Here is a 26694-nt window from a genome sequence, read left to right on the forward strand (position 1 = left end):
TGTGCATGTTAGTGTGTGTTCTTCATTTGTTGTAGGGGACTGGAATATGCCACCCAAAAATATGCCTCTTTGGCATAAGAATTATTTTGAACTGATTATTTTGAGAAACAACAACAAAAGAGAAGCTCTGGAAATGAAGTAGAAGTTACCCTTTTGTAAGGGAAATTTGCATCTATAAAGGAAGTCTCTATTTGTAATGGTGTCTCCCACTCTGTACCAGAAAAAGGATGACTAAATCTCAAGAAAAAAAAAAAATTTTTTGAGACAGTGTTTCACTCTGTCGCCCAGGCTGGAGTGCAGCGGCACAATCATGGCTTACTATAGCCTAAACCTCCTGAGCTCAAGCAATCCTCCCACCTCGACCTCCTGAGTAGCTAGAACTACAGGCGCACACCACAATGTTTGGCTAATTTTGTTTATTTTTTGTAGAGATGGGGTCTCAGTATGTTGCCCAGGCTGGTTAGTCTCGAACTCCTGGGCTCCAGCGATCCATCTGCCTCAGCCTTCCAAAGTGCTGGGATTACAGGCGTGAGCCACTGTACCTGGCCAAGAAACTCTTATCAGTGGAGAAGGAACCAAATTAAATTCTGCGAAACAAAACTTCTGTTTTTACCATCCATTTCCTGGTCACCTTCCCCATAACTTGCCTCCCCAACACCCTTTTTACTTTGTTCTAGTTAAAGATGCTATGTAAGGCAGAGTTCTAGGCCACTTCTTTGAGAGTCACTTATTTTTCTCAGGGTATTTCCCATGTGTTTGTGAGGTATAAATGTTAAAATACTCTGTTGTTTTACCCTTGTTAATCTGTCTTTTGTTACAGGGGGTCTCAGCTGAGAGCTTAGAAGATTAGAGGGAAAATTATTTTTTTCTTACCCTACAATGTCAAATTAGTTGTAATGATACAAAACCAACAAAAAAGAACCGAATTTCAAGGTAAAGGAAAAATTTCCTGCTTCTCTACTTGGCCTGCACTATCAAGCAAGACAACATTATTACATCCTGGCAGATTTCTTACTCCACGTTTCTGTACGGTGGGATATTACCCACAAGCAGGTAGGTGGCACTCAGTTTTTAGGCTAATTCATATGACAGACCAGGAGTGACATGCAGCCCCAACGCCCCCACCACCCCCATGATTCATGGACATGGGACAAACTCAGCAGAAATGGTTGATGGGTGTTTTGCATTAAACTAAGTGGACATAAATAATTAATCACGTGACCATTACTTTTAAATACATCACCTACCACTGTGTATTCCTTTTGGAAACGGTGCCCTTCTGGCTTTATCTAAATACCAACTAAGAGCATTGGGAAAAGATACTAGGGCAAGAAATGTAACACTCCCTCTGCAAATGTTGCTTCCCCAGCATTCACTTCCAGTTTTCCACCTCCACCCCCACCCCCACCCCCAGTTTCTATTTAGGGCTCTGTGTAATTCTAGGGAAGCGAACTCTCCCCACCCCTTCCTCCCATCCTGCCAGCTCTAGGTTTGTAGCACCTGACTCAGAGTAGGCCAATCACTGCCTTTCATCCCACCACACCACCTCCCACTAGAGAGATTGGGTGAAGGTGGATGTGTGAACTAAACAGGCCCCATCATACTGAATCACAGTACTTTGGCTTACAAAGACTCTTCCTCAGGATAGCTGTCGCTTGGAAGTGTAAGGCTTGGAATTACTGAAGCCATTTTTGCTTCTACGAGTTGAGGCACGGCTAGGACACAGCAGAAAGGAGTGTTGAAAGAACTCTAGGGAAACGAAGCTTTGCCCTGCAGACATTATGATAAGTCTGAAATCTGTCCTCTCTCTCAACATTTTGGTTACGTGAGCCAGTAAACCTTCCATATTGTTTAGTTTGACTTAGGTTTTGTATTTGCAGCCCACAGCATCATAACTATTGGGTGATAACCAGAATGCTAGGCTCATTTGTGCAGCAGGGCGTAGTCCGTGAAAAAGGGTGAGACTGGCAATCAGAAGGCCTGAGTCCTGATGCTGGCTGGGTCACAGTTGAGCTGTGTGACCCTGGGCAAGTCGTTTTACCTGGTAGATCTCAGTTTACTGCTCTGCAGAATGAGGCAATCAGACAAGCAGGGTCTCTAAGTTCTGTGGCATTAATAGCAATGAAAGCAATGATCATGATAACAAAATAACTCATAATTTATGTGCCTGATGCTGCCCTAATTGCTTTAGATCCATGATTTCATTTGGTTCTTGTATCACTCAGGGTTGAATCCAGAATATTATGCAATAGGGCTGTGGTTTAAGAAGCCCTTATACAATTGTGGGAGAAGCTGAGAACCAAAGGACAAAAGGGAAAGTAGGAGGATCCGAGTAAAGCCACCAACCAGTCCTCCTGAGTCACTTGTGTGAGTGAGGAAGTAGGAGTTTGCCAGGGAGTACAGGAGAGGGCAGGCACGTCCTGCTGCTGTGGTGAGACAGCAAAGGGGAACGCAGTGAGGCAGTCTGTAGAAGACTGGTGTCTCAGAGACGTGGGGGGCCTGGGGCACTGTTGGTAACAAGCCTGGCAAGTGGAAAGAAGTGGCATGGGAAAACGTGAAGATAAGCTAGAATCTGCTGATACCTCTGCATCCGTCCCTTACTATAAGGCCAAGCATAATGATCTTCAGACAGTAATGGCTGTTGATTCACTTTTACCTTCCAAACTTCATGCCCCCAATTTTTTTTTTCTTTTGGTCAGCTCAACCTAGACTTATTAATAATACATAAGGAAGAGGATTTAGGGAAGTATAGTTCAAGTTTAGAGAAGTTGACAATGCAGACCAACAAAGCTCTGAGAGAAATAGAATAAATAGCCCCCAATGTTTAGAGAAGCTAAATAACTTGCTCAAAATTATCCATCTGGTGAATACTAGAATCAGGACTAAGAATCAATCAGCACTTCTTACTTCTACTTAGTCCTTTTTCTGTATACTTGGCCACTTGTTCCCCAAATTTAGCTTTGTTTTTAATATAAAATGCGGTTGATTTTATTCATTGCTCTTTTATCTTGTTCAGCGTCCTTCTCACTGATCACTGTTATCAATGACCCTGTCTCTTACTCCTTCTACTTCACCATCCTTAACCACTCAGTTTTGTGGCCTCATGGCCACAAGATGGCTGCCGCAGTGCCAGGCAACACATGGGACATGACAGCAGCCAGCTGAAGGACAGTCTTCATCCCTTGAGACTTTTTATTGGCTAGGAGTCCCTTTCCCAGAAGCTCCCATTCCTGGGCCACATGCTTCATAAGCTGCACAGGAGGCTGGAAATCATGTCTGTATCTAGTATGTTCAGTCTCCGTCTTGTGAAGTAACTTTGCCAGCAAATTAAAAAAATAATAATAATAATAAGGCAGGTGTGGTGGCTCACTCCTGTAATCTCAGCACTTTGGAGGCCGAGGTGGGCAGATCACTTGAGCCCAGGAGTTCGAGACCAGCCTGGGCAATATGCCAAAACTGTTAGGAGCAGGTGCTCCAAAATCTGGCCATAAACTGGCCCCAAAACTGGCCATAAACAAAATCTCTGCAGCACTGTAATATGTTTATAATGGCCCTAATGCCCACGCTGGAAGATTGTGGGTTTACAGGAATGAGGGCAAGGAACACCTGGCCCACCCGGGCGGAAAACCGCTTCAAGGCATTCTTAAGCCACAAACAATAGCATGAGCAATCTGTGCCTTAAGGACATGCTGCAGTTAACTAGCCTAACCTATTCCTTTAATTTGGCCCATCCCTTCACCCATAAGGGATACTTTTAGTTAATTTAATATCTATAGAAACAATGCTAATGACTGCTTTGCTGTTAATAAATATGTGGGTAAATCTCTGTTCGGGGCTGTCAGCTCTGAAGGCTGTGAGACCCCTGATCTCCCACTTCACACCTCTATATTTCTGTGTGTCTTTAATTCCTCTAGCACCGCTGGGTTAGGGTCTCCCCGACCGAGCTGGTCTCGGCACAAAACCATGTCTCTACAAAAAATACAAAAATTAGCCAGGCATGGTGGCATGCATCTGTGGTCCCCGCTACTGGGGGAGGGAAGGTTAGGGGCTGAGGTGGGAGGATCCTTTGAGCCCAGGAGGTTGAGACTGCAGTGAACTGTGATTGTGCCACTGCACTCCAGCCTGGGTGACAGAGTGAGACCCTGTCCCCTCCCCACCAAAAAAAGAAAAAGAAAGGTAGAGGGAATGCTATGGGGTGGGCATCCATCAGCCATACGCTCATAAGTTCCTTCTTTTTTAACTTTGCCCTTCAGTCATCAAGACTAGATGGCTTTGTCTGCTTGATTACACTTTGCGTAGAAGGATAGCTTTTATCTTTTCTGTTTTTGTTTTATTTTGTTTTGTTTCACTCTGTTGCCCAGGCTGGAGTGCAGTGGTGTGATCTCAGCTCACTGCAGCCACCGCCTCCCAGGTTCAAGCAATTCTCCAGCCTCAGCCTCCTGAGTAGCTGGGATTACAGGTGCACACCACCACACTCAGCTAATTTTTGTTTTTTTTAGTAGAAACAGGGTTTCACCATGTTGACCAGGCTGGTCTTGAACTCCTGACCTCAAGTGATCCACCTGCCTCGGCCTCCCAAAGTGCTGGGATTACAGGAGTGAGCCACTGTGCCTGGCCAAAGGATTATTTTCTACCTGAGAATTTGTAAAATTGTCCACATTAGCATCACTATGTAAAGGCCCCGAAAGCAATGTCTTTCAAAAAGGAGTAGTAGCGCTACACCAAACACACAGTTCAGTGTTTCTCAACCATTTTTAAAATGTTTCAGCCCCCTACAGAGCCTTTTTAGGTGTCTTTTTTTCTTGATCTGCCACCCGTGAAACTAAAACCACAGCTATTCCATATATTGGTTTGTGTGCTTTATGTCTATCTGTGCTTTACACATTTAAAAACTTAAGGGATTTTTACCTCCCTCGAAATTCATTTTTTTTCTTCTTGACTGCCTTATGGTCCCCATTAAGAAGGTATGGTCTAGATGTAACCTTGAGCTCTTTCAGACAGGTATTCCTATTTTCCAATGAGGTAAAGATTGATACTTATCCAATCACAATATCCAGATGTATCCAATAAGCTCTGCAAGGCTACACAGCTGTCAGAGGCAGTCAAACCAAAGCAACCTCATCTTGAATAGGGGTGGAGTAAAGTGAGGCTGAGACCTACTGGGCTGCATTCTCAGGAGGTTAGGCATTCTAAGTCACAGGATGAGATAGGAGGTCGGTTTCACTGGCATCCATGTGAAGAGACCAGCAAACAGGCTTTGTGTGAGCAATAAAGCTGTTTATTTCACCTGGGTGCAGGTGGGCTGAGTCCGAAAAGAGAGTCAGCGAGGGGAGATAGGGGTGGGGCTGTTTTATAAGATTTGGGTAGGTAAAGGAAAATTACAGTCAAAGGGGGGTTGTTCTCTGGCGGGCAGGAGTGGGGGTCACAAGGTGCTCAGTAGGGGAGCTTTTCAGCTAGGATGAGTCAGGAGAAGGAATTTCACAAGATAATGTCATCAGTTAAGGCAGGAACAGGCCATTTTCATTTCTTTTGTGGTGGAATGTCATCAGTTAAGGCAGGAACCGGCCATCTGGATGTGTACGTGCAGGTCACAGGGGATATGATGGCTTAGCTTGGGCTCAGAGGCCTGACATTCTTGTCTTCTTAATAAGAAAAATAAAATGAAATAGTGGTAAAGTATTGGGACGGCGAAAATTTTGGGGGATGGTATGGAGAGATAATGGGTGGTGTCTCTCAGGGCTGCTTCGAGTGGGATTAGGGGCCGCGTGGGAACCTAGAGTGGGAGAGATTAAGCTGAAGGAAGATTTTGTGGTAAGGGGTGATATTGTGGGACTGTTAGAAGAAACATTTGTCATGTAGAATTATTGGTGATGGCCTGGATACGGTTTTGTACGAATTGAAAAACTAAACAGAATAAGAGAAGAAAAACAGGTATTAAAGGTTTAAGAATTGGAAGGACCCAGGACATCTAATTAGAGAGTGCCTAAGGAGATTCAGCATAGTCCTGCCAGCAAAGATTATTTATTTACTTTAAGAGTTAACAGTGGCAGTTTGGGGATAGCACCAGGAGGTATCAGCTGTGATGGTTTGGAGAAACAGTGTAAACTGGCAGTGTAAACAAGAGCAGGGCATGTATGAGTAGTTAAGAATGGTGAATAGGGGTATGACTAGACAGAAGATAGTAGGGATGACAAGTTTTTATGGGCACAGTCCACGTTGGTCTGGTGTCTGGAATGAGACTGGGGCCTAATAAAAAGGAGCGTCCATACAGGAACTTAAATGGGCTGTACCTTGTAGCATTCTGAGGACAGGCCTGACTTCTGAGAAGGGAAAGTGGTAAAAGTATTGTCCAGTCCTTTTTAAGTTGGTGGCTGAGCTTGGTGAGGTGTGTTTTTAAAAGACCATTAGTCTGTTCTACTTTTCCTGAAGACTGAGGACTATAAGGGATATAAAGGTTTCACTGAATACCAAGAGCCTGAAAAAATGCTTGGCTGATTTGACTAATAAAGGCCAGTCTGCTATCAGACTGTATAGAGGTGGGAAGGCTAAACTGAGGAATTGTGTCTGACAGAAAGGAAGAAATGACCGTGGTGGCCTTCTCAGACCCTGTGGGAAAGGCCTCTACCTATCCAGTGAAAGTGTCTACCTAGACCAAGAGGTATTTTAGTTTCCTGACTCAGGGCATGTTGAGTAAAGCTAATTTGCCAGTCCTGGGTGGGGGCAAATCCCTGAGCTTGATGTGTAGGGAAGGGAGGGAACCTGAATAATCCCTGAGAAGTAGTAGAATAGCAAATTTGCCAGTCCTGGGCATGGGCAAATCCCTGAGCTTGATGTGTAGGGAAGGGAGGGGGCCTGAATAATCCCTGAGGAGAAGTAGAATAGCAGATGAAACACTGAGAAGTTATTTCCTTGAGGATAGATTTCCACGATGGAAAGGAAATGAGAGGTTCTAAGAAGTGGGCTAGTGGCTTGTACTATAGCATAGCCTGCCTTTGCTGGTGTGTGGTGATTAGGCCTGGTGGAACTGCCATCAGTAAACCAAGTGTGATCAGGGTGAGAAACAGGGAAGAAGTAAATGTGGGGAAACGGGGTGAACGTCAGGTGGATCAGAGAGAGGCAGTCATGAGGGTCAGGTGTGGTATCAGGAATAATGTAGGAGGCTGGATTGAAGTCTGGGCCAGGAACAATGGTAATTGTGGGAGACTCAATGAACAGTTAGTACAGCTGAAGGAATAGGGGAGCAGAAAGTATATGCGTCAGGTGTGAGGAAGAAAATAGATTTTGGAAATTATGAGAGCTGTAGAGTGAGTTGAGCATAGTTTCTGATTTTTAAGGGCCTCTAAAAGTAATAGGGCAGCAGCAGCCGCTGCATGGAGACACGATGGCCAGCCTAAAACAGTAAGGTCAAGTTGTTTGGACAAAAAGGCTACAGGACGCGATCCCGGTCCTTGTGTAAGAATTCTGACTGCACAGCCCTGCACTTGGGCTGTGTGTAATGAAAAGGGTTGGGATGAGTCAGGGAGACCTAGGGTGGAGGCAGTCTCTAAAGCTGTCTTCAAGGAACGGAAAGAGGAGTGGGGAAAGGATTTAGGATCTATGGGGTCAGCTAGGTTTCCTTTTATGAGTTTATATAATGGTTTTGTTAGGATGGCAAAACCAGGTATCCAAAGGCGAAAGTATCCAACCATGCCCAGGAAGAAAAGGAGTTGTTGTTTTGTAGAAGGGGTTGGGGTTTGAGAGATTAGTTGGACATGATCAGCAGGGAGAGCACGTGTGTTTTTATGAAAATTATGCTGTGATCGGTAACAGATGAGGAAGAAATTTGGGCTTGACGAAAGTAATGGGGGCTGTCTGTGAAGCTTTGCGGCAGTATAGCCCAGGTAATTTGCTGAGCCTGATGGGTCCAAGTGAGAGCGAAGAGAGGCTGGGATGAAGGGTGCAAAGGAATAGTAAAGAAAGCATGTTTGAGATCCAGAACAGAATAATGGATTGTGGAGGGAAGTATTGAGGATAGGAGAGTATATGGGTTTGGCACCATGGGGTGGATAGGCAAAACAATTTGGTTGGTAAGGCATAGATCCTGAACTAACTTGTAACGCTTGTCTGGTTTTAGGACAAGTAAAATGGGGGAATTGTAAGGAGAGTTTATAGGCTTTAAAAGGCCATGCTGTAGCAGGCGGGTGATAACAGGCTTTAATCCTTTCAAAGCATGCTGTGGGATGGGATATTGGCATTGAGCTGGGTAAGGGTGATTAGGTTTTAATGAGATGGTAAGGGGTGCATGATCGGTCGCCAAGGAGGGAGTAGAGGTATCTTATACTTGTGGGTTAAGGTGGGGGAATACAAGAGGAGGACGCAAAGGAGGCTTTGGATTGGGAAGAAGGGCAGCAATGAGATGTAGCTGTAATCCAGGAAAAGTCAGGAAAGAAGATAATTTAGTTAAAGTCTCTCGGCCTAATAAGGGAACTGGGCAGGTGGGGATAATTAAAAGGAGTGCTTAAAAGAGTATTGTCTAAGTTGGCACCAGAGTTGGGGAGTTTTAAGAGGTTTAGAAGCCTGGCTGTCAATACCCACAACAGTTATGGAGGCAAAGGAAACAGGCCCTTGAAAAGAAGGTAATGTGGAGTGGATAGCCTCCATATTGATTAAGAAGGGGACGGGCTTACCCTCCACTGTGAGAGTTACCCGAAGCTTGGCGTCCATGATGGTCTACAGGGCTTCTGAGGCGATCGGGCAGTGTCAGTCTTCAGCCGCTAAGCCAAGAAGATCTGGGAAGGAGTCAGTCAGACAGCCTTGGGCCAGAGTTCCAGAGGCTCTGGGAGTGGCTGCCAGGTGAGTTGAACAGTCCAATTTCCACTGGGGTCCCACACAGATGGGACATGGCTTAGGAGGAATCCTGGGCTGTGGGCATTCCTTGGCCTGGTGGCCAGATTTCTGGCACTTGTAGCAAGCTCCTGGGGGAGGCGGTTCTGGAGGAATGCCTGGCTACTGTGGTTTAGGCGTTTGGAAGTTCTTGTGTGCTGGAGATGTGGCTGGGGTTTGTCTCACAGTGGAGGCAAGGAATTGCAACTCAGAAATACGTTGCTACTTGGGTGCCTCTACTCTATTATTGTACACCTTGAAGGCGAGGTTAATTAAGTCCTGTTGTGGGGTTTGAGGGCCAGAATTTAATTTTTGGAGTTTTATTTAATGTTGGGAGCAGATTGGGTAATAAAATGTATATTAAGAATAAGACAGCCTTTTGACCTTTTAGGGTCTAGGGCTGTAAAGCGTCTCAGGGTTGCTGCCAAACAAGCCATGACCTGGGCTGGATTTTTATACTTGATGAAAAAGAGCCTAAATCCTATCTGATTTGGGATAAAGAAAAAGGAGCATTAACCTTGACTATGCCTTTAGCTCCAGCCACCTTTTTAAGAGTAAATTGCTGGGCAGGTGGGGGAGGGCTAGTCACAGAACGAAACTGTAAGCCGGACCCGGTGTGCGGAGGGGAGGTGATAAAAGGATTATAGGGTGGAGGAGCGGAGGCTGAGGAAGAATTGGGACCTAGCTCGGCCTGGCAAGGAGGGGAGAGGTCAGATGGGTCTGTAGAAAAGGAAGATTAGAAAGACTCAGCGATGCTTGGGGTTGGGACTGAGGGGACAGGCGGGAGGGAAAGAAGGAAGATTTGGGATGAGTTGCGTTGGGAACCGAGACTAGGGAGAGACCCATGTGTAAAACAATGCCTGGATGTCAGGCACCTCAGACTGTTTGCCTATTTTACAACAGAATTATTTAGATCTTGTAGGATGGAAAAATTGAAAGTGCCATTTTCTGGCTATTTGGAACTACTGTTGAGTTTGAGTTTGTATTGGGGTCAAGCGGCATTGCAGAAAAAAATAAGACTCTTAGACTTTAGGTCAGGTGAGAGTTGGAGGTTTTAAGTAAGTTCTTAACACAGGCTAAGGGAGAAGAAGGAGGAATGGAAGCTGGAAGCTTGCCCATAGTGAGGGAGGCAAGCCCAGAGAAAAGAGTAGAGACATGGAGAAGGGGTGGGGGGTTCTTGCCCTCCAGAAAAGCAGAGAAGCGGTTGGGGCACAGAGATAAGAGGTCGGGGTGTGGAAATAAGGAATCGGGGCACAGAGATAAGAGGTCAGGGTTCCTGCCCCTCCCCCAGAAAAGCAGGACTTGCCGCTAAGGGTGAAGGACCAAGGCAGGTGTACCTCTGTGGTCTGACACCTCTGAAACCTGGGTGAATAATCAGAGAGGCGTCCCTGCAATGATTAAACACCAAAGGAAGGCTGCCTTCCCAGTCCGTGACCGGTGTTGGAGTTTTGGGTCCATGGATAAAATGTGTCTCCTTTGTCTCTACCAGAAAATGAAAGGAACTGAAATTAAGAGAAGGGAGAGATTGAAGTGTGGCGCCAAGATTGAAAGGAGAAAGAGGTTGAGAGATAGTGAGGGAGGTTGGAGAAGAGAGTAAAAAGAGGCCGCTTACTGGATTTGAAATTGGTGAGATGTTTCTTGGGCTGGTTGGTCTGAGGACCTGAGGCTGTAGGTGGATCTTTCTCGTGGAGCAAAGAGCCATCTGGATGTGTACGTGCAGGTCACAGGGGATATGATGGCTTAGCTTGGGCTCAGAGGCCTGACAGTCGGCACAAGATACAGATCATAAAGACCTTGCTGATAAAACCGGTTGCAGTAAAGGATCCAGCCAAATCCCACCAACACCAAGATGGTGACGAGAGTGACCTCTGATGGTCCTCACTGCTACACTCCCAACAGTGACAGGACAATTTACAAATGTCATGGCAATGCCAGGAAGTTACCATATATGGTCTAAAAAGGAAAGGCATGAATAATCCACCCTTTGTTTAGGATATCGTCAAAAAACCATAAAAATGGGAAACCAGCAGCCCTGGGGGCTGCTCTGCATTAGGCATAGCCATTCTTTTATTCCTCTACTTTCTTAGTAAGCTTGTTTTCACTTTATTGTGTGAACTTGCCCAGAATTCTTTCTTGCGTGAGATCCAAGAACCCTCTCTTGGGATCTGAATCAGGACCCCTTTCCGGTAGCACAGCTACTTGAGCAGAGGCATAGAGGAAGGGACAGTATTTGCCCCCATTTCTGACACAGCTTCTCCACTTAAACCAAAGACCTTGACTCAGACACTTGAGTTTACAAACCTTCACATGTGGGGCTTATAAGAAAATATTGAAAGCTAGAGCAAGGAAACTGGGCAAAATGAAGGGAATGTTATATGACTGCAGGAGAAAGCACAGTTCTGAATTGGGGCTCTAGTTGCAAGTACTGGAAAGAAACTTGAGCTAGTTTAAATGATGAGGGGGGCGGGGAGAAGGAATGTTCCTGATGGGATACTGTATTCACTTTCCGGGGCTGTCTTAACAAGCACCACAAACTGGGTGGCTTACACACCAGACATCTGTTGTCTCACAGTTTTGGAGGCTGGAAGTCTGAGATCAAGATGTCAGCAGGGCTGGTTTTTGTCTAAGACCTCTCTCCCTAGTTTGTAGATAGCCGCCTTCTCTCTGCGTCCTCATGTGCCTTTCCTCTGGACCTGTGTCTCCCTGCTATCTCTTTCTCTTCTCATAAGGACACCAGTCATATTGGATTAGGGTTGTTGGTGAAAAGAATCAAACTCTGTAAAATACTTGAAGAGATTTGTTCTGAGCCACATATGAGTGACCATGGCCCAGGACACTGCCTCTGGAGGTCCAGAGAACATGTGCCCAAGGTGGTTGGGATGCAGCTTGGTTTTTTACATTTTAGGGAGGCATGAGATACCAATCAAATACGTTTGAGAAATACATTGGTTTGGTCCAGAAGGGTGGGACAATTTGAAGGACAGGGGGGTGCTTCTGGGTTATAGCTAAATTTAAACATTTTTTGGTTGGCAATTGGTCAAGTTTGTCTAAAGACCTGGGATTAACAGAAAGAAAATGTTCAGGTTAAGAGAAGATTGTGGAGACAGGTTCATTTGAACTCTCAAAGTGGCTGCCCTTAGAGACAATACATGACACAAGTTTCCTATTTGGACCTTTAAAGAGGTGCTAGACTCTCAGTTAATCTCTTCAGTTTTGGGAGGGCCTGGAAGAAAAAGATCTAGTTATGTTAATAGAGATTCTTTATAGATGCAAATATTCCGCCCACAAAGGATGGCTTTGCAGGGTCATTTCAAAACATGGCAAAGAAAAATGTTTTGGGGTAAAATATTTTTATTTTCTTCTTTGTTACATAATGTTATGCCAGAGTCAGATTGGAAAGTAAGTCATGATGTATAGGGTTAAATAAAACCCAACTAATGAGAATTTATGGTTTGTAGGGAATGATTCCCCAGACCCCATAGATAGGAATTTGGGCAAGAGAAAAAAAGCAGAGCTTAGTCCTCGATAGTGTAAATCAGAGAAAATGGCCTTGGCAAGTTCAATCATTTTAGGATGTTTATTTGCCAAAGTTAAGGACACATGCCCAGGAGACAGGTCTATGCCTTTCTCCAAAGATGGTTTTGAGGTCTTCCATGTTTGAAGGGCAGGATATTGAGAAGTACACAATTTTCAGTTGAAGGGGAGAGGGGAAAATAGTCATTCATGTCTTTGTCAGGCTCAGTGAGTCTGCATTTTTTATGTAAGGTAATGCAGCTAGGCGCGATGGCTCATGCCTGTAATCCCAGCATTTTTGGAGGCCAAGGCAGGCAGATCACAAGGTCAGGAGATTGAGACCACCCTGACTAACATGATGAAACCCCATCTCTACTAAAAATATAAAAAAATCAGCCAGGCATGGTGGCATGCACCTGTAGTCCCAGCTACTCAGGAGGCTGAGGCAGGAGAATCGCTTGAACATGGGAGGCAGAGGTTGCAGTGAGCTGAGATTGCGCCGCTGTGCTCCAGCCTGGGTGACAGAGTGAGACTCCGTCTCAAAAAAAAAAAAAAAAAAAAATCCAAAATATTACCCAGACGTGGTGGTGGTCACCTGTAATCCCAGCTACTTGGAAGGCTGAGGCAGGAGAATTGCTTGAACCTGGGAGGCTGAGGTTGCAGTGAGCTGAGATTGCACCGCTTTACTCCAGCTTGGGCAACAAGAGGGAAACTCCACCTAAAAAAAAAAAAAAAAAAAAGGGAATGCAGACAATAGGGCAGAGGAAACAATCAGATATGCAGACGGACGACTTTGAGCTCTGTCCTGTGTCCCTATGCAGCTGTAGAAGATAAGCTCTCAATTTACATTATCACGGTGTCAATAGAACTGCTTTAGGGTGAAGATCTTGGGGACCACAAGGAATTTTCTTATGGGCAAAATGTGAGGAAGGTACATAGCTTTTCATCTTTGTAGCCGTCTTATCTAGGAACCAAAATGGAAGGTAGGTATGTGTGATCCAGTTTCCAGCTTGACTTTTCCCTTTGGCTTAGTGAATTTGGGGTTCCCAGATTTATTTTCCTTATTTTTTTGGTAGCAAGAGTTACAGAGGTATCTCATGGACTCCATTAAAAGGTTGAACAAACAGGCCTTAAAAGAGCAGATACCAGGCTGGGTGTGGTGGCTTATGCCTGTAATCCGGGCACTTAGGAAGGCAAGCGGATCACTTGAGGCCAGGAGTTCGAGACCAACCTGGCCAATATGGTGAAACGCCATCTCTACTAAAAATACAAAAATTAGCTGGGCCTGATGGCACATGCCTGTGGTCCCAGCTACTTGGGTGGCTGAGGCAGAAGAATCACTTGAACCTGGGAGGCAGAGGTTGCAGTGAGCCGAGATGGTGCCACTGCACTGCAGCCTGGCAACAGAGTAAGACTCCGTCTAAACAATACAGAAAGAGAGAGAGCAAATTCCAGGGCTGCTCCAACAGGTATTTGAGATTTTTTCTTCTTTTTATTTTATTTTTTTGAGATAGAGTCTCACTCTGTCACCCAGGCTGGAGTGCAGTGGCATGATCTCGGCTCACTGCAACCTCCACCTTCTGGGTTCAAGCAATTCTCCTGCCTCAGCCCCCTGAGTAGCTGAGATTACAGGCACCCACCACCACACCTGGCTAATTTTTGCATTTTAGTAGAGACAAGGTTTCACCTTGTTGGCCAGGCTGATCTCGAACTCCTGACCTCAAGTGATCCACCAGCCTTGACCTCCCAAAGTGCTGGGATTACAGGCATGAGTCACCACGGCCGGCTGAGATATTTCCTTCTAGAGCAACAATCCCAAACCATAATGCTTCCAAGCACTTGGAGGTAGGATTAACGAGGGCAGGGTAAACAAAATGGATTGGCAGAGACTGTGGGGGAACTGGAGAGTGTGGGACCCAACTAAAGAGGGTGCTACTTAGCTCCAGACAATTGCTGCCTTTCAGAATCCCAGGCCTGGTATAGTTAGATGGTCCAGTTTTCTAACAGAATCCAAAAGTCTGGGTTTTTAGTAAAGTTTACAATATTTTAAAAACCGTGCAGCCCAAATAAAGCATGTCTGCCAGCTAGATCTCTGTCCAGTTTGTGGTTTCTTCTTGAGAGCTGTAGGGGAGGAAAGATTTTTCTCTTCACCTTCCTAGGTTTGATAGCTGGGTCTATGAAATTAACTGACAACAGGGAGATTAACAGGAAAAAAAAGTACATAAATTTATGAATTCTTAATGTAACATGCATGAATGCATCACAGAAAAAAAAGAGTGAATACCTCAAAAAAGCAGTGAGATTTGACAGCTTCCATTCCATCTTGATCAGGAAAGTGGGGTGGGATGCAGGTCACTTAGGAGAGTAGAAGATTTTTAGGAAAGATGAATGAGCCCATAGAAAATTAGATGGGAGATATGCTAGGTTGTGACAAAGTTTGTATGAGAGTGGTGTCAACTTCTAGTCTCTCTGTGATGAGTTCATCTTCCCTGGTTGATGAAACTCTCAGGGATGGGACTGATGACAATTTAGTTTCTTTTGCAGGATCTGTCCTTAGGCAGTTAAGGGAAGTTCAGAGAGGGCCTGTCTCTGCACTGCTGTTTTTTTAAGTGCCTTCGACTCAAAATAATCAATGTATCAAACTGGCAAATTTGAGGTTAGAAAGAACCGAACCCCTTCAGAGCTTTGCTGTGATGTGACTCAGCTTCCTTCTCTGTGGCTCAGTTCTGAGGCGAGAGGTCCTGATTGGCCCAGCTAGGGCCAGGGGGTCACTGGGAGGGATGACTCAGCGAAAATGTGGCTACTGAGTCGGCAGAGTGATAGAGTCATTCCTAAAGAAGAGGGTCTCAAACTGCAGGATCCTCTGGAGGGAGTGAGGGGTCAAGGTAAAGCTGTTTATCACTTTTCCGTGTCAGTGGGAATCGTATCACCCAGTGGGAAGCAACTTGCAGCTTATGGAAAAGAAAGAATGAAATGAAATAGGCTTAAACTGAAACGCAAGGAATTTAAATCAGACATTTGGTCTTCCAAAGGGAGCTGTAAAGCTCTGAGAATTTACCGCAGGGCCTCAGGTCCTATCAGATTGAGTCAAAACATATCTGACTTGCCTGATCTCTGGGAAGACCTTGTCAAGCATCATCTGTCATTGTCTCCACTCCCTTTTTCCAGCCCCTAAATCCCAGTTCACGTGCAACACATTCACCGCCTTCCCCGAGAAGAGCATGGGCCATTTCTTATCTCACCAGCTTGCAGATCAAAGTGTGATTTGAGCACTGGGGCCCAGTCATACCTCCCCTCCCCTTACCTTCCCGTTGAGCCACTGAAAGTCCCAGCAAATCCTTTGATGTTGCTGATTCTGTATTTAAGGTGATGTCTTCATTTGGGAAAAATAATTTCACTCCGATGGGCTGATACGGATGGGAAACTGGCATTGTCAATTGTTATTAAGTTAGAGGATATATGGAGGGTGATGATAAATTCCATGCATTATGAGTTATTAAGAACAGGTTGGTACCCTTACTCATTTGCTTTAACATGCCTCTTTCACCCCCATCTATTAACTTGTGGCTATTTGAAGGCTACATATGCAAATAGAGGCAGAGCTATCAGTGGAAGTGGGGGCAGTGGATGGGGGGACACAGCTGCTTTGGGGGAATAAATGAAATCACATCCACTGAACTATTTTGCTGTTTAAATCCATTCTAAAGATATCCTAGGAGCAATGAGTGCTCTCAAACAACCCAGCTAGGGCTCCAGAACATTCATTCTGATGGTAGTTCTGTCCAAAACTTGAAGGACAACAGCTGCAGAAGGAAATTATAGCATCAGAAATTTCCCAGCTGCTCAACTCCCTGTGGACCTGCTTCTGATAACTTTTCTTTCTTTTATTATTTTTATAATTAATTCATATAATGCTTTAAAGTCAACACAGTTGACAGGCTGTTTTCCGACCATTCACTCATTGGAATAAGTTTATGGAATGCCTGTCATGTGCCGGGAGCCATTCTAAAAGTGGAGACTTTCATGGCAAACAAAACAGACAAAGGTCCTGCTTTTGTGGCTCTTATACTGTAATGGCAAGAAGGAAAGGAAGCAAAACAAGTCAAGAAATAAATGAGCAAGATAATCAACTGTAGCCTCAAAAGACATGATACCCTTCCTCACTCATAGTTTAAGGGTCATGGCCTACACTCCTATAGCAAAAGACAGGTTAACAAGAGAAAAACGTAACGCATTTGTTTAATCAAAGTTTTATGTGATATAGGAGCCTTTAGAAATTTAGACCCAGAGACCCAAGGAAAACTATCTAGTTTTATGCTTAGGTTGCATGAAGAGTGGATAGCCATGTAGAAGTGTGATTGGACAGAAGGGTATAATCTAATGGTGATAGACTGAGTGGGAGAATCCAGTGAGTAGAAAAAACAGAGCTCAGTTTCTCTTACCACACTGTCACTCAACAATCAATGCAAAAGCCTTCAATGTTCCCTGGTCACCAAGAAGCATGGGGGGATTCCTTCTCACCATCAACCAACCAGTCAGTTAATTCTGCAGCAGATTCTACTGCAGAAACCACCTGCCTTTAATGCAATTCATTTCTGACACTATCTACCTGGAGATAGCATCACAACCCACATATTGAGGGCTCAGTTCCACAAGACCGCCCCTGACGTCCAATGCCAGTTGCAAGCCCCAGGTTATCTTACCTATGCTTCTGACCAACAAGCTATAAATTGGGGTTCCCACAGCTTCTTCTTTGGGTTCGATTAATTTGCTGGAGTAACTCACAGAACTCAAGGAAACACTTACTTATGTCTATTAGCTTATTTTAAAGGATATTACAAAGGCTACAGATATACAGCCACATGAAGAGAAACATAGGGCAGGGTCTAGAAGGGTCCCAAATGCAGAAGTTGGGAATGTGTAAGTCCCCATGTGCTCAGCTCTCCCCAAGCTCTCTGAAATCTGTCCATTTTGGGTTTTTATAGAAGCTTTATTATGAAGCCGTGATTGATTAAACCATTAGCCTCTAGCTATCAAGTTAACTTTCATCCCCTCTCTCCTCCCTGGAGGTTAGGGAGTGGGTCTGAAAGTTCCAACCCTCTGATCACAAGGCTGATTCTCCTGGCAACCAGACCTTTATTCTGTAGTATCTAGGGGCTTTCCAAAAACTGTCTAATTAACATAAGCCCAGGTGTGTTTGAAAGGACTTGATGTAATTAACAAAAGACTGTCTTTCACCCTTATCGCTTAGGTGCTACTTCAGGAACCAAAGAGAAAATAGCAAATATTTTAACAAATAATATTCTTATTGCTCCAGTCACTTAGGAAATAACAAGGCTTACAGGAACTGAGAGCCGGGAATCAGGATGGACCAAAAAATACATGGTAATATCACACCCATCAAGGCCCGTCGCCTCTGATTCTTGGCTCTCTGTGTAGCATTCCTCCCCACTTCCACCACCGCCCCCAGTACAAGGCAGGACCCTTCTGAGATGAAGGTCTTTAAGTGGGAAGGGAGAGAGGCCTACATAGGTTTTATGGCTTGCTTTGTGGGAGAGAAGTTCTAGTTTCTGTGACCCACCTTGAGGAAGAAGAACTCTGGCTTCTATGACTCATTTCAGGAGAGAAAGAGGGGCGGAGACTGGGGGGAGGGCAGGAGAAGGTCAGAGAGACCTTGCTTGCTTCAGAGGTCCATCCAGTCTCCTTTAGTTCAAAGTGCTCAGCATGCTAAAGTGCCATACTTTGGAGTATTGTGTTCTGAGCCCCAAGAAGACGATCGGGTATGGACTTGCTGAAGAAGTGCATCAGAGATAAGACCTAAATGACAAGAAGGAGCCAGCTTTGTGAAGATCTGGGATTTTCTAGACCAGTGATTCTCAACTGAAGAGAATTCTGCCTTCTAGGGGGCATTTGACAATGTCTAGTGGCATGGTGGGTTGTCACAACCAGAAGGGGTGTGCTACAGCATCTAGTCAACAGAGGCCAGGAATGTGCTAAACATCCTACAGTGTACAGGACACTCCTGCCAACTCCCCCACATACATACACAACACAGAATTATCAAGCCCCAAATGTCAATAGTGCCGAGGTTGAGAAACTCTGTTCCAAAGAGAGAATAGCTTCAAACAGAGGGAACAGCATGAAAGTTTCAGGAAAGGAAACAAAACTGGGGTCCGAGTATATTAAACATTACCATTAAACTGGGGGTCTTCTGGGATGGCTCTTCTTCTGGCTGCAGCTTGGCCAGGCTTGGTTCCAGACTATGGGTTAGGTTAAAATCTGCTGCAAATCTTCTCTTGCTCTCCTTGGACAAGCAGCTGGCTAGGGCACACCCTTCTCCTGGTGGATCCCAGAAGAACAGGGGAGAGATAAAGTGCACCATCCACACATTTCAGGGTTCCTTCCATGTCATGACCACTAATATGCCACTGGCCAAAAGAAGTCTCATGGCCACGCCCCAAGTCCAGGGACGAGGAAGTCTCCTCTACCATGTAAAGCCATGGCAGGGTTATTCTAGAAGGTTAAGAATCACATGGAATGATCCACTTTTTCTCACAGGGTGTGGCAGAGAGGGAGATAGGAATGGAGACACAGGCAGGTGCAAGATCAGAGAGGCGTGGACTAAGGACTAAGGATTTTATTGTAAATACATCGAAAAGCCAGTGGATGGGCTTAATCTAAGGAGTTACACATAGTTGAATTATATTTAAGAAGTATAAACAGCTGCTTTGTGAAAAAAATAGGTTGTAGCACACAAAAAGAAGGCAGGGAGACTAGTTAGGACACCACTGCAGTAGACCAGGTCAAGATACAATAGTGTCATGGACGAGGATGTGGGCAATGGAGGTAAACCACAGCGCCCAAATTTAGGATATGTTTCAGAAATAGAATCATTGGAGTAGATTGACAGATTTGGGATTCAAGAAAAGGAAAAACATCAAGAATGACTCTAATAGCTTTGTCTTGAGCCTCTGCGCTAGATGGGAGGTAGTACCATTTACTGAGATGGATGACTAGGGAATGAACATGTCTGGGGAAAAATCAATCTTTATTTCATTTAATTTAATTATGTCAACCCTATCTAGAGGTATTTTTATTTTCTCCTTTCCTCAAAAGAGGAGACAGGGATTTGGAAACATAGTGTAGCTTGTCCCAGATCCTACTGCTGGCCAGTGGTAGAGGCAGGATTTGAATATAAGTAGTCTACATTCTGTACAGGCTACCCAATCGCATATGATTGTTTTACTACTTCTCTGCCCCTGTAGGAGACCCTATGTGGCTTGGGGCTGCTGAAAATCTTACCTGCTTCTGAATATGTTTTTTCTAGATCATACACTGTAAAATTTGTACTTTATGTGTTCGGGCAGTAGGAAGCAGGCATTCGACTGAAAGCAGGGAGACCTAGACTCATGTCCCAGCTCATCTGCTAAAAAGCTTGTATATAAAAAATGAAGCTTGGCTGGGCGCAGTGGCTCACGCTTATAATCCCAGCACTCTGGGAGGCTGAGGCGGGTGGATCACCCAAGGTCAGGTGTTCAAGACCAGCCTGACAAACATGGTGAAACCCCATCTCTACCAAAAATACAAAAATTAGCTGGGCATGGTGGTGAGTGCCTGCAATTCCAGGTACTCGGGAGGCTGAGACAGGAGAATTGCTTGAATCCGGGAGACAGAGTTTGCAGTGAGCAGAGATCTCACCACTGCACTCCAGCCTGGGTGACAGAGTGAGACTCCGTCACAAAAAAAAAAAAAAAAAAGAGAGAATGAAGTTTGTTTCTGAGGGCCTTGATAACAATGAGCAATAAAAATAAAGAATGAAGCTTGTTAGAGGAAAAGTAAAGACCAAACTCACATGAACCTGGGTGATCTGGCCCCTGCTTCCTCTCCAACCTTCCCTCCCTCACCATGTTCCAGCCACCAAGGACTCCTCTCAGTTCCTGGGACAGACTGAGCTCTCACTCACTCAGGCCTCTGTGCTGCCTCCTCCCGTGGGTTCCTCATTCATTGCTGTTCGGTGTTCGCTTTTTATTCCCTCCATTGCACTTAGCACTGCAAGTTCTTAAAAATGGCTCCTTTTTCCGTTTCCCCGCCAGAGGCATGAGGGATTTTTTTATCTGATCTTCACTGCGGAACCTGGTAGGGCTCCTGAAGGTAAACCCACAAAAGTGTGAGCGGCGTCTAAGACTAGGTCCCCTCAGAATTTTTACATCTCAATCCGGCCCACACTGATCTTCCAGTAATTTGTCAATTGCAGTTGAACACATTCATCCCAGTCCTGGCTCGGCCAAGACGTCTGCTCTCAGGAAGCTGGGATTCTCTATAGCCACGCATCTGTCTCTCCAGTTTTTTGGGGGCAGCAGCTTGCCCTGTAAGCAAAATTCTCTGATGGATCTAAGAGCTGCTGATTTCCAGTGTGTTCAGCATTTTTCTTGTGAGGATGATTCCAAGCTCTTTACATGGTAGACCGAAACCAACTATGGTTTTTATTGTTAAGTTTTGTCTGCCTCCTCTGCTATGCAGAGACTGTCTCCATTTTCTTCACTCTATTTCCCCAAGATGCCTGGCACATAGAAGGGGCCTGAGACACAGGGCTTGTGAATTAATGCGAGAACGTGGGTTCATCCCGTCATGTCAATTTCCTTAGTTAGGCATGAAATGTGTAATCTCTCAAAGATCCTTTCTAGCACATAAACGCTGTGATGATGAAGCCAGGGGATTTCTTTGGGAGATGTGACCTGAAGGGTAATTCACCAGGCTATAAAGACTATTAATAGAAATGAAAATTGCCCAATTTGCTAGCCAATCTCCTGAGAAGAGTTTTGTGTATAACCAGAGGACCTCAACTATCAAATGAAGGGATCCCCCAGCTCCTAGGGGCTAAGAAGAACAGAAGAGACTGGAAGGCCTTTTTCGTATTTCCGATAACCACTTAGAAATGGTATGTTTCTCTATTAGGAACATGGACTCAATAGTGCCATTTATTAGTTTTAAAAATATGAGAATGAATTAATTACTGCTGACTACATGGTGTTTTGCTTGGATGACATGGTATTTCAAAATATGCCATTATTAAGAAGAAGAATATTGGCCATCTTCTTGGTGACTGACTTCTTTATTTATCTTAATAGAGTTGGGGGTCTCGTTATGTTGCCCAGGCTACTTTTGAACTCTGATCTGCAGCGATCCTTTTGCCTCAGCCTCCCAAAGTGCTGGGATTACAGGAATGAGCCAACAAGCCCAGTCTCAGTGGCTTTAAAAAGGGGGATTGGTAGGTAATTCAGAAGGTGATATCTCAGGTTCCTTGATCCTTAACCTCCTACAATCTTCCCCACCAAGTTAGAACCTGTGTCATTTTCCTCTGAACTGTGTTTGTCCCCTTCGGAGGACCCCACATGCGGCGGACAACTGATGATTCGACCTGTTCACCATCCCTTCAGCCCTGAACTGGCAACAGTATCCTCATTATTCATGAGAAAACTATTCCTCCTCCCTTCCCAGACCATGAGGATTGAGTGGAATTCACTCCATCCTTCTCAGCTCCCTGGTGAGTAGGTGGCTGGAACTAGTCAATGAGTATATTTCAACCCAGGGATGGGAATGTAGCCAACTCTGAACAATGAGAGTCAGCCTCAGGATTCTAATGGAAGTGTCCGTAAGAAAACTCTGTCTCCACCAGACCAGACACTGGCAGGGTACAAGCCTACAACTGTTGGCAGGCACCTTACCATCACCCAGGATGTCTGCCGCTGGGCTCCCTAAGAAGAAGACTCTGAGGCGAGGATTTCTGTGCGAGAGGTTTATTTTGGAGACTCCCAGGAAGCATGGGAAAGAGAATAGGAAAGTGAGACAGGAAAGAGAAGGGGGCTAAATCAGAGTGCACTGGAGAGCAGGCTGCCACAGGGGGCAACTGAGGCTTAGCACTGTTGGAAACATCTGGAGAAAATATAGAACATGTCCAGGAGTCCTCCCAACCAAAGACAGTAGTGATTCATTGTTGAATCTCCTAAATCGATCTGTCTTTGGCTGAAGGCTGCTACCAGGGCCGTTAACTCCCTGGTCCTTTTGCCTGCCCACAACAGACTGAGCCAGCCCCTGTGGCAAGAGAAAGCCCCCAGGCTGAGAATCAACCGAGCTGCATTGAGGAGCCCCAGGTGTGTGTCCAGGAATGCCAAGTGCAGAAGGGCTATATGCATGGGGCACCTTCATGACCTGCTGCAGAGACCGTCCCTGAGAACAGAGGAGCAGAGAGAGGGAAGAGCAAGAGATGGGCAGGGACAGAGTCCCAATCCCAGTGTCTGGCCCTTGCCTCCAGCCATGTCTCAGCTAGCTCTGTCACTGGACTTTCCTTTGTGTGGGACAAATATCTCTCTTCCTTCCTAAAGATGACCGGAGACTGGTTTCTGTCCTGTGTAATGAAAAGATCATGATGTGCACAGCTTTTTACCCCATCTTAAGAATATTTGAGCACTTATCTCCATAGAGGGCAGAACCTGTAATGAATTTACTTTTCAGTCCTCCATAACACCTGTCACAAGGTTTGTACAGTTTTCAAGAAATACTGGGTAGATGAATGAATGGGTACTGAAAAGACCCACTAAAATTTAATGCAAATCTGTAACAACAGATGCCCATTTAAGGCACATGGTAGAGGGCAGGTGGCATAGGGACAAAGAAGTTGGAGTGGATTCATCCTGGCAGTGGCACCCTGTGAGGAGGGGTACTAGCAGGTGCCACTGGGGCTCCCAAGTGAAAAAGTCCCAGTGTTAGTTCCTGCTACCAAGAAACCTAGAGTTTCTCTGGTTCTGGTTTTTCCAAAGGCTCATTTTCCAGCTTTTCCTTCCATTCTGAGAGCTATACCATAGGTTCCAATAAATTCTTTATTGTTTATTAATTTGGCCTAATACTGTGACTCAGTCTCTGTCACTTGCCACCCTAGAACCCTAGCCAGCACAGAAATGACAGAGTGAAACCATCTCCACACAAACCAGTGCTGCTTCCTCTCTTCACAGTCGCTGATTCTGTCTCTAGTGGCAGCATTAAGGGAGATTGTGTCATCAAGCCTGCTTTGCTCTAAGATGCTGACTTTAACAGATTAGAAATGTTCCCGGCACAGCCCACGCTTCTGCTAATAAATGATTCCATATCTATCATGAATGAATTTCAAGTCTTCCATTACTGGGCTGTGTACCTACTCACGAAGTACATTTCCAGGCGATTTTGTCTGAATTACATGGTTAATTGCCTCATATTTTCAGCTCATGTTACAGGCCTTCTGAGTTAGAATGAGAGAGAGAAATACCATGTATCACTTCCTACGCAGGGGACAAATTCACGGATAGAGCCAGGCACGTGGAAAACGGCTTCATTACATATATTAATGATGAATGCTAATTTGTTTCTAGCTTCCAAGTATAAGTAAGTTAAAAAGAGCCAGAAAAGGAGGGTGAGGGGTAGGACAGTCAGCCAGTTAGCCAGCTGTTTTTACTTCCAAATTTTATACTAATTCGTTTGATAATTTGTTCCTCAAAACCTGCATATGTGCAAGGTTCTCTGCTAGGAATGTTGGAAGGTAAATTCAGAGAGGTGACCTCAAATATTATTCTAACTGAAGTTGTGGTATGTGTAACCCATTTAAAAAATAAGAAAATAGAAGAGTCATTTAAGTAAGCTACAATATAAAGCAGAGATAGATAAATACCTACTGGAAGTTTAGGCAGTAAATCTTACGGGAGTCCATCCGAGGGAGGTTAGTTCAGAGTTATAGAAGGTGAGAGCCGTGGTGAGACCTGTTCCCAAAGGCAGGCTCTTGATGGACCTTAAAGGAGGGGCAGATATTAGTTGGGTGAGGCAGAGGTTGACATGATTCCAGGACTGGGAAATGGTACAAGGAAAGCAGAAACCATGCACATTGCCAGTCTTACTTGCAAGTGGAGCCCCCCAGTATAAAAGTCTAATTAACAGTTGGAACTGGACATTGACTCAAGATCAGTTAGAAATTTGGATTTAGGAGCAAAGTGCCTATAAAGGCATATTCCTAAGTAGTCACGTGGAAAACAAACAACCACTAACATTTATGGAGTGATTACTTAGCAACTGTTAGCCTTGTATTCCTTACCTATGACTGTGCTAAAGAATAATCCTTAAACCTAGCAGCTTAAAACAAGAGATATTTATTATTTTGCATAGTTTCAGCAGGTCAGGAAATCAGGAGCAGCTTAGTTGAGTGATTCTAGTTCAAGGTCCTTCATGAGGTTTCAGTTAAGATGTCAGTGAGGGCTGCAGTCATCTGAAGGCTAGATGGGGGCTGGAGGACCCACTTCCGGATAGCTCACTCACATGGCTGCCTAGCTGTCAGCAGCTGCTGTCTCCACAGGGCTGCTTGAGTCCTCATGACCGTCATGATATGGCAGCCAGTGTTACCCAGTGCGGTGATTTGAGAGAGCTAGGCAGAAATTGCAATGTCATTTATGACTCAGCCTTGGAAGTGACATTCTTGTGTTTCTACAACATGCTTTTGGTCACACAGATCATCCCCATTCAGTGTGGGAACAGACTATACAAAGGAGTGACAAGCAGAAGGCAGGAACCATTGGGAGCCATCTTTGAGGCTGACTGGCACAAGCACTTACAGACATTGTATCTTCAGAACTTGAAAACAATGGTGCTATTAATATGATTTCTCCATTTTATAGAAGAGGAAATGGAAACCCAGGGCAATTAAGTAAATTTACTTCAAATTTCACAACCAATAGGTGGCTAAGCCAAGATTTGAACTTGTGTCTGTCTGACTCAGCCTGGATTCCATCTGTATGAGTTTGCTAGAGCTACTATAACAAAGTACCACATACTGGGTGGCTCAAAACAACAGAAATTTGTTGTCTCACAATTCTGAAGACTAAACATCCCAAACCAAGGTCTCGGCAGGGCCATGCTCCCTCTGAAACTCTGGGTAGAATCCTTCCTTGCATCCTCTACCTTCTGGTGGTGGCCAGGAGTTCTTGGCATTCCCTGGCTTGCAGCTGCATGAGTCTCATCTCTGAGTGCTTCTTCATACAGTGTTCTCCTGGTGTGTCCTCACGTAGTCCTCTGTGTCCGTGTTCAAATTTCCCTTTTTTGTCTGGTGTTAAAGAAAAAATTATTCAATGACACTTGTTAAAAGACAGCAAGGAAGACTTTATCCAGGACCATTGCAATAGGTACGAGGAACACTGCAAAAGGGTCTTGCAGTGGGGGAGAGAGATTAGAATCAACTCCAAATACAACATGAGCCAATTTATAGCTACTGAGCAGGGTGGGGATCAGTGGGTGGAAAATTACCAAGAGGAAAACATCAATGGTAAGGGGGATCCTGGTTAAACCAACCCACTAGGATTCTTGATGAAGACAGGCTGGAGTGATCGGATATCACCTGGGGGATGGTGGAGGATGAGGAGCCTGATCAGATATCAAGGATGACCAGATGTCAAGGATGAGGAGCTTCCTCCTAAGCTGCTTCAGCAGAGTTTTTTGTTTGTTTGTGTGAACCCAGAAAATTTGAGACAGGTCTCAGTTAATTTAGAAAGTTTATTTTGCCAAGGTTGAGGATGCACGCACACCCATGACAGCCTCAGGAGGTCCTGATGACATGTGCCCAAAGTAGTCAGAGCACAGTTTGATTTTGATTTTATACATTTTAGGGAGACATGAGACATCAATCAACATATGTAAGATGAACATTGAACATTGGTTCAGTCTGGAAAGGCGGGGTGGGGGCTTCCAGGTCATAGGTAGGTAAGAGATAAATGGATGCATTCTTTTGAGTTTCTGATTAGCGTCTCCAAAGGAGGCAATCAGATATGCATTTATCTCAGTGAGCAGAGGGATGACTTTGAATAGAATGGGAGTCAGGTTTGCCCTAAGCAGTTCCCAGCTTGACTTTTCCCTGTAGCTTAGTGATTTTGGGGGCCCAAGATATTTTCCTTTCACATTTGTTCGTTTGTTTGTTTTTGCTAAAACTGGATTTTGCAAGGAAGTACACAGATGGGGCCAGGAAAAGTTTTATAAGCACTGACGTGTGTGAAGCAAACTTCAAGGCCAAGCAAAGATTCTTTGTCAAAGGACACTAGTCATATTGAATCAGGGCCCACCCTAATGACCTCATCATAACTGAGGGTGTTATCGCACTCGACACCTGTGGAAGGAAGTTAAATCTACAAAGACCCTATTTCCAAATAAGGTTCTCACCAGTGGAGGATATCCAGGTTCTTGGTGTCAACTTGTTCTTAGTACGTTCCAGAACTAATGTCAGATTTAGGTCATCAGAGTCTACAAACCATATTA

Source organism: Symphalangus syndactylus, chromosome 21, assembly GCF_028878055.3.
Source record: "Symphalangus syndactylus isolate Jambi chromosome 21, NHGRI_mSymSyn1-v2.1_pri, whole genome shotgun sequence".
In the NCBI taxonomy this organism is placed as follows: domain Eukaryota; kingdom Metazoa; phylum Chordata; class Mammalia; order Primates; family Hylobatidae; genus Symphalangus; species Symphalangus syndactylus.